The sequence below is a fragment of the Hyaena hyaena genome, unplaced genomic scaffold (genome assembly GCF_003009895.1).
Source record: "Hyaena hyaena isolate Hyena2069 unplaced genomic scaffold, ASM300989v1 scaffold_931, whole genome shotgun sequence".
NCBI lineage: Eukaryota > Metazoa > Chordata > Mammalia > Carnivora > Hyaenidae > Hyaena > Hyaena hyaena.
The window spans coordinates 594,277-602,211 of record NW_024081564.1 but is presented as its reverse complement, the minus strand read 5'-3'; positions in this window follow the sequence as shown (position 1 = coordinate 602,211).

The window sequence follows — 7,935 nt, the reverse complement described above, 5'->3', positions numbered from 1 at the left end:
TTCCTCACCCCACCTCTCCTTGCCACACCTCACCTTACTTACCCTTTCGTTACTTCATGCCACCTCACCTCAACCCACCCCAAGCCCAGGAGGGAGGTCTCAGGAGAACCAGCCCAGCCCTGCTGACACCCTGCTCTCAGGCCTCACCCCCCGGACCGTGAGGGAACCACTTCTCTGCCTCGCCGCCCATCTGCGGTATTTGCTACGGCAGCGCTGGCTGACCGATACAAGGGGCACTGTGTGTCTTTGGGGGCAGGGAGGGCTTGGGGACACGGAGAACAGGGCCTTCTTGTTTAGACGTTTTGCCCTTTTGACAAACAAAAAGGGTTTCCATCAACTTGTTTTCTTACCTCTGACTCTCCTATCATCCAGGAAGGCAGAGCAAGGAGAGGGAAGTGTGGGCGGAGTTGTGTCTCTATCTGCCTTCACCTCACTTGTAGCGAGCCTGAGCCTCGGAGCCTCAGTCTCCTAGTTGTAAAGCAGAGACAACAGCGAGAGTCGGTGAGAGATGTGCTCACAGCACCCGGAGTGCCTTCCCTCTCCTCTGAGCACTAAAGCAAGTGCACCATGTTTTCATTGTTTATTTTATTTCTTAATTTTATTATCATTTTTTAATTTTAGAGAGAGAGAGAGAGAGAGCATGTGCACACGCACAGGCCGGGGAAAAGGGCAGAGAGAGACTCTGTAGCTGGCTCCACCACAGGCATGGAGCCCAGCTCGGGGCTCAGTCCCCCAACCCTGGGATCAGGACCTGAGCCGAAATCAAGAGTCCGATGCTCAACAACTGAGCCCCGAGGCATCCAACAAGCGCACCATCTACAATCATAATGGGGAGGAACGTTCTGACAGAAAGTGAAATAGGGCCGGGCCCGGTGGGCTCTCAGTAGCTTAGTTCCGTCCAAAGCCGGGGTCCTCAAGGGTGCCCTGGGCCTCCACTGATGTCCCTTTCTACTCTGTCTGGGGTTCAGGGGAGGACGTGTCCACTGCCAGAGGTAGAGACAAAAACCCTGCATCCGCAACACACTCAGGCCTCCGGGATCGCCAGGATGAGATGGAAGCCTCACCGCGTCGACCTCCCGTGAGCGGGGATAGCAAGCCATTTCATGCTCGCTCGCTCCATATGCCCACGACCAGCCGGGGCCACGCAGACAGTGGGCCCTGCCGGAGCTGGCGGCGCCTGCCTGTCACAGCAGCGTGTAAGAACCGAGACCCGGGGCACCGGGCCAGCAGAGCCAAGAGTCTGGACCTGGGACCGCCTTCTCTTTGTGCCGTCCTCGAGATTCAGGCTCCGGGGAGCACAGCGTGACAGAGCAAACACACCCGGCCAGACGCTGGCAGCAGGGTAGCCAGCCTCGGCCACTCACGCCCGCTGTGGTTTCTGTGTCGCCGGGAGTTCCTGACTGGGAACACAGTTTGGTGCTGGGAGTGCAGCGCTGCTGGCCCAGCGTCGCCTGAATCCTGAACAGCACTTGCTTCCCAGCTGTGCTCAGGGCTCCTTTCCACTAGACGCCCAGGAGGGGAAGGGCTCCCACTGAGGCAGGGAACCCGGGGGGCCACAGGCCCAGCAGCCCCAACGCCAAGGGAAAGCTAGTCCAAAGGAAACACTCCGGGCCCAGGAAGGGGAGACAGAGACGCAGAGCACGGGACCCCGGGAATGCCACCGGCCCTCCCCCTTGGCGCTGGCGGCCACATTTCAGGTAGAATGTACCCTTGGCGGTCGATGCTGGTCTCCATACAGGCTGGAAGCTGCTGTATGACCAGCTTCTTACCGGAGTCCACCTGCAAGGATGGACCTTCCTCACCTTTTCCCCAAGGCCTGGCCACAGGAGGCTGCCCGGGAGGCTCTGGGACCGAGCAAGGGCCCGATCTCACCTCAAGGTCCCCTCCTTCCCAGCATGGCCCGGGGCTGGGCTGGCGGCGGCACCTCACCCTGAAACGAGGGCAGTGCTGATTCATCACTTTCTCAGGAAATAATGGCTGCTGTTTCTCCAGCATCTTGTGTGCGGGTACCGTGCCAGGCACTTCACAACGATGGCCGCAGCCGTGTGGAGGACGCCAAGCCCTTCATCTCCCCTGAGAAGACGCAGGTCCGGGAACCGCTCTCAGGGCGGAGCCCACACTCCGTCCACCGCAAGCCCGGCCAGGCTCTCTCCCCTGTGGAGTCCTTGGCAACACGGACGAAGGCCAAGCTCGTCTGAAACGTGGCGTCCGGCACAAACGGGGCTAGCGAGGTCAGGTCCACACGGGCTCACGCCTAAGACGCCGTCGGGACACCCAGCCCCGCCAGGGCCCTGCCAGGCTCAGGCAGCCACGTGGTCGAAGACGTTCTTCAGCAGCGGGACGTCGGGGCGTGTGCGCGTGTGGTTGTGGGGAAGGTCAGCCGCACAGGAAGGCAAACAGGAGAAAACGGCTGGCGTTTCTGCAAATTTGCCGAGCTTCGTGTGTGAGGCCTGCAGCAGCGCTTTCCCGAGGAGGCGCCCCACGGAGGCTCTGCGATGCGTCAGCTGTGCCAGGGGCGGCCTGTGGGCGAATTCGAGCGTCCGCATCTCTTGTCATGCGTTTGCTGCGTCACCTCCTGTCATGGAGCTCACTGGTTTGACAAAAGTGTTTGTGAAGGAAAGAGGCGTACACCTCGGGAGGAAAGATTTCCGCCTGCCATCCCAGCACCAAGGACAGACCGGGAGCGTCCGTGCAGACGGCATCTTCGTCCACTCAGGCCACGACGACACAATGCCCTAAACGGGGCGGCTCATAAATCACGCGGACTTATGGCTCGTTTGTGGGTGTAGAGGCCAGAAGTCTGAGGTAAGTCTGAGGTCCAGTGGCCGTCGAGGGGCCTCCCGTGCATAGAGTGTCCTCACACAGCAGAAGGGGGGCTCTCGGGGGCCCAGTTCCATCAGGAGACTCCCCTCTCATGATGTAGTCACCCCGAGGACCCACCTCCAAATGCCATCCCCTTGGGGGTCGGGCTGCAATCTCTGAGCTCTGGGGGACCCACACCCTCTGTCTATGGTTCCCTGAGGGTGGTCGAGGGGGCCTCACTCGTTACCATCCCCCCACCGAGATACAGCCTTGCACGTAGTGAATTATAGGGAACCGAACCCAACCTTTCCCAGAGTTCAAGTAAGTTTTCTTCTCTGGTAGAAAGTCCAAGATTTTTATTTGTACCAAGTGGAATCTAAAATTCACACACCGTGAAGAGGGTTTTGGTTTAAATCCCAGTCCCGCTCATTAAAACGAACGTGGATTTGAGTAAGTAATTGAACTTTTTCAAGCCCCACTTTTGTCTGAAGAAGAAAAGGAAACAAGGCAGCAAATCCCTGAGGTTGCTGTGAAGACCACGTGAGAGAAGGCGGAGGGAATGGACACCCACATCACAGATCGCTGCATGTCCACGGTTGCTTCCACGTGGCAGGGGTGGAGCTGAGCCTCGTGGCCCACAGAGCCTGAAAGGCTGGCCAGGCCCAGGTGGAGAGTGGCCCCACTTCGCAGATCTTGCTGAAGGGCAGCTGCAGTGGGGCCTGGGGTCCCGGTGGCACGCTGCCCCGTGGCCATGGCCTCAGTGTCTCTGCTAATAGGACCGCTGTTTCCCACATCTCATCTCGGTCCTGCCGAATCTAAAGACATCTCTGTCTATCCTCCACTCCAGTGATGGTGAGCAGGCAGGGTCTACACTGGCTCACCCGTCAAGGAAGAAATCCTGGCTGTGAACAGCTCTCCTTACCTCCTCTTCTCACGCGGGACCACACCCTGCTTGGCTGTGCATCTGCGATGGGCCGTCTGCAGGGGCGGCAAATCCTTCCCTCCCAGCACCCGCCGCCTAGCTCTTGTCCCCGGAACTGAGACTGCACTCTCGCGGTGCCCCTCTCCGGCCCGTTCTCGGGAACCCTGTCCCAAGAGAGACTGATCACTATTTGAACTTAGCTGTGTGTTCACAGGAGCCTTGTTAGGTAGACCAGGGGGGCAAGCCGCCCACGTCTGTGAGATGTATGGCTTCCACCCATCCAGTCTCACTAAATTATCGTTTTCTGAGGAAACCGTCTACCTGAAGGGGGAGGGGGCGGGGCTGTTTTCATTTGTGGGGAGATGTCCAACCTGAGCGGTCACACTCTGAGTACGGATACGTGTGGCGGGCAGCTAGCTAAGATCACTTTGGGGAATCACTCTGCAGCCACACAGTGGAGAAACGACCTTCACCAGGAGTCCAAGGTCAATATCACCAGTGACAAGCCGCATGGATGTTATGAGCCTGGGACGTGTGTGCAGGGAGTTTATGTCTCTGCGTCTCCTCCTTCCAATGGTGAGAAAGCATCAGATGGGCACGGACTGAGGGCCGGAGGACAAAATAAGTGATCATCACTCTTCCAGAGGGTCAAAGTGGAGAAAGGCGAGGGACACTAAGAGGCTATCACATCCCAGACTGAAGGAGGCCACACGCAGGGTGGAGTGAGGGTCTACAGTGCAGGGCGGGATGTGTCGTGGTGACGTGGTGCTGGCGTTAAGTCCCTGACCCTGCGGGTTGCCGTGGAAGAGGCTAACGCCATAGGAGGTTGCACGTGGGCTGCGGGGAAGGGCAGTGTCCATGCCACAACCCTCCTGTGACACTGAGTGGGTTCAAAATAAAAAGTAAAAACAAACAAAAGGCATGTCTGACACCATTCAAAACAGTTTGCATGTCCATTGGAAACTGAAAGATGTACACGCAGCTCCCAGCCAGGCAGGGAGCAACTGGAAGTCAAGTCCTGGTGCCTTCACATGTGAACCTGGTACATGAGAGACCAAATCCACAAACCAGGAATTGAAGTGTTTACTTCCTGGCCCGACTCTGAGTTCGCGTGAGTGGCCTGTGAGGCTTTCTGGACCTGAAGTTGCCTGAGTCTCCCTGGGCTTCCTCCCCGACCCTGAGCCTGGGCCCCAGGGGGCTTCCGGGGGCAGAGCGTCTGGCTTAGAGAATATGTCCTCACCCTTTGAGAAAACTCACCTAAGAATTACTATCTGGCATTAATTAGAGGCAGTGATTTGCACACACTGTTTCCAGGAATGTCGACTTCCGTGTAAACGATGCCCGGTTGGATGTGGACAGGAGCCCCAGCCCTGAGACCCCAGACCCCTCGTGCTGGGCGGTGAGCTGGGCGTCCCGCAGCTCAGCGAGCCCGGTGCCCAGGCCGGCTGTTAGCACACGGCCTCAGACGAACAGCTCTCAGGCCCCCCGCCTGGCCCGGTGGGCACCCACGAATGGCTGCCCTGCATAGGAGCTTCTGGAGCAACGACCGTCCCGTCCGCGAGCTGATCTGACGTTTGGTTCCTCTCCTGCCCTGGTGCCTTCAGCATGTGCGACCCGCTGACCACGCCCCCCCCGGGAGGCCCAGTCTCCTGGCTTCTCTCCTCTCTGACTTTGGGGTTCTCTTTCCATCACCCCCAGCCCGGGGTCCTGGCTCAAGACCGCTTCTTCTCCTTTCAGGTGTCTTTACTCACCAGCACCCTAAACCACGTCCCCTCCCAGCCTGCACCTGTCGGGGGAGCTTAGGAGCGTTCGGGGCATAGGCTCAACCTGTCTGAAGCTCGGCGTCTGGCTCCCCGCTCGGGGTCAGCACCCCCGTCCACGTGGTCGCCCTGGGCAGACCCTCAGGTCTCCATTGGCACCTCTTTCCCCTTGCCCTTCATGTCTCTGCAGGGAACCAACTGCCAGCACCCCTCCTTGATGACCCCCCATGCACCCTCCGCCACGGGCCAAGGCCACCCCCCCCCACCCCCCACCGATCCCCAGGCTGCAGCCCGAGGGACCAGAGTGCACGGTGCCTCCCTCTGTGCCTGAGACCAAGACCAAGCCCCTTCCCTCCTTGGCCGCCTCACAGCAGCAGACCCCATGTCACAGCACCTGCCACGCTGCGGGCTCCCCTGGGGACAGCCGCCCCAGGGCAGGGACCCCGGCTTGTGTGTTCTCGCACCTCGGCATCTGAGCCTGACTTACTTCCCTGGGCAAGAGCTTCCAGACAGACCCGCAGAGTTTTGCTTCCCCACTTTGCACGGGCACCGGCTGAACTGAACGTCTCTCTTTGGGGAACGTGAGTCACAGGGAAGAACCACACGTGCCTGCTGCCCCAGAGACGGGGTCTTGGCGGGGTGGGCCCCTGGAGGGCACAAAACGGCCTGAGGCTTGTCCGGCGGAGCTCTGCTGGGCCCGCTCTGAGAGCGCCTGGCAGGCCGTCTCTGCCCCTCTAAGGGACAGGCGCTGGCCTCCAGTGCTTGGGGGACAGCTCAGGCTCATTTGTCTCCCTCTCCCCATGACAGTGACAGAGTGGCAGGAAGCAGCCTCTTGGTGGCTATTGAGAGGGCCCAGCTGTTTCATGCAACCAGGAAAGTGCCAAACTCTGGGTCATGTTTTTGGAATGGAATGTTTTAATTGAGATATTTAGCTAAGATAAACAAGCCTTTTCATAATGTCTCATTTGCTGGAAATTTAGGATGTTGAAAATCCTTGGCAGATGGGGCCATGAGAGGAATCACCAAACTGGACTGAGCCTCTAACTAGGAAGGGCAGGGCGTGGGTGTGAGGAAGCAGCCGGCCAAGGCCCCCTTGGGACCTGGGGGTGGTGGCTTCCTGGGTCTCTCATCCTCGGCTCCCTTGGCCGGTACAAGGTCAAAGGGATTTGACCCCGGAGAGCTGAAAGGTGACATCAAGCTGGTTGGAGAGAAGGTGCTAGAGCTGCCTGAGATTCCAATGTCCTGGGGCAGGAGGAGGGGCCAGAGGCAACAGCATGGAACTCAAGCGCCCTGAGCAGCACCCCAGGGATCTCCCTCACCTGGCACGCACGGTGCCCACATCTCAACGTTAGAGTAACGCTCTACCCAAAACTAAAAGTGTGTTTCCCTGGAGGTGTTTGTAAATCCGCAGGAGTGCAGGAAAGGGGAGGATGTGTCTTCTATGTGCTAAGGGGTCAGGTGCTGCAAAGAGAGGAAGGCGACTGTCTCCATCTCGACTGACACGTAATTGCTCACAGTATGGTTTTCCCTCATAAGGGGCCAGTCTGAGAACCTCCGACGAGTGCGTGCGGCTCCGTCACCCCAGAGTTCTTTGCGCTCGGGGCCACCATGGCCCTGGTGTTCTCTTTGTCTCTATTCAGTTTTAAAGAGTTTTTGCAATAGTCATGTATTATTTAATTTAAATCAATAGTGGTTGTTCAGGAAGCGTGAGGAAAGTTGGCAAACATTTCTAAAAAATGTAGCAATTCTGCAAATGAGCCTAAGGGTGATCACAGGTGGCCTGTGTTCACCAGTCTCTGTACAACAAACACAGCAGATGCCTCTTCTCCCTTGAAAGCCAATAAAAGAAAAGGAAAATATAGTAAGAGTTGCTTTCATTTCTTGTTCTCACACTGTCAGTGTGTCATTCGCAAAGAAGAGCAGTGTCCCCAAGTGGTGCCTCCAACCCCTGTGTGTCCCTTGGGGACCAAACAGCCACAGAGAAGCAGGTCTGCTGGGCTTTTAGAAGCTTTAAGTGAAAAAAAATTCTAAACTTCGGACCACAACAGGACCTGCGGGCCTATTTCATGTTACCCATCACCCGAGAGCACTCAGCTCGCACAGATTTGTACGAAGTCCCAGGAGACGATACACTGGATGACGACACCACACGTGACAACTATGGACAAGCCAGTGGGGCCTGGATGCCAGGGGCCTCCCGCAGCCAGGTCCTCCCCCCGCAGCCAGGTCCTCCCCCCGCAGCGACGTCCTCCCCCCTCAGCGACGTCCTCCCCCCTCAGCGAAGTCCTCCCCCCGCAGCGTCGTCCTCCCCCCGCAGCCAGGTCCTCCCCCCGCAGCGACGTCCTCCCCCCTCAGCGAAGTCCTCCCCCCTCAGCGAAGTCCTCCCCCCGCAGCGAAGTCCTCCCCCCGCAGCGAGGTCCTACCCCCGCAGCCAGGTCCTCCCCCCGCAGC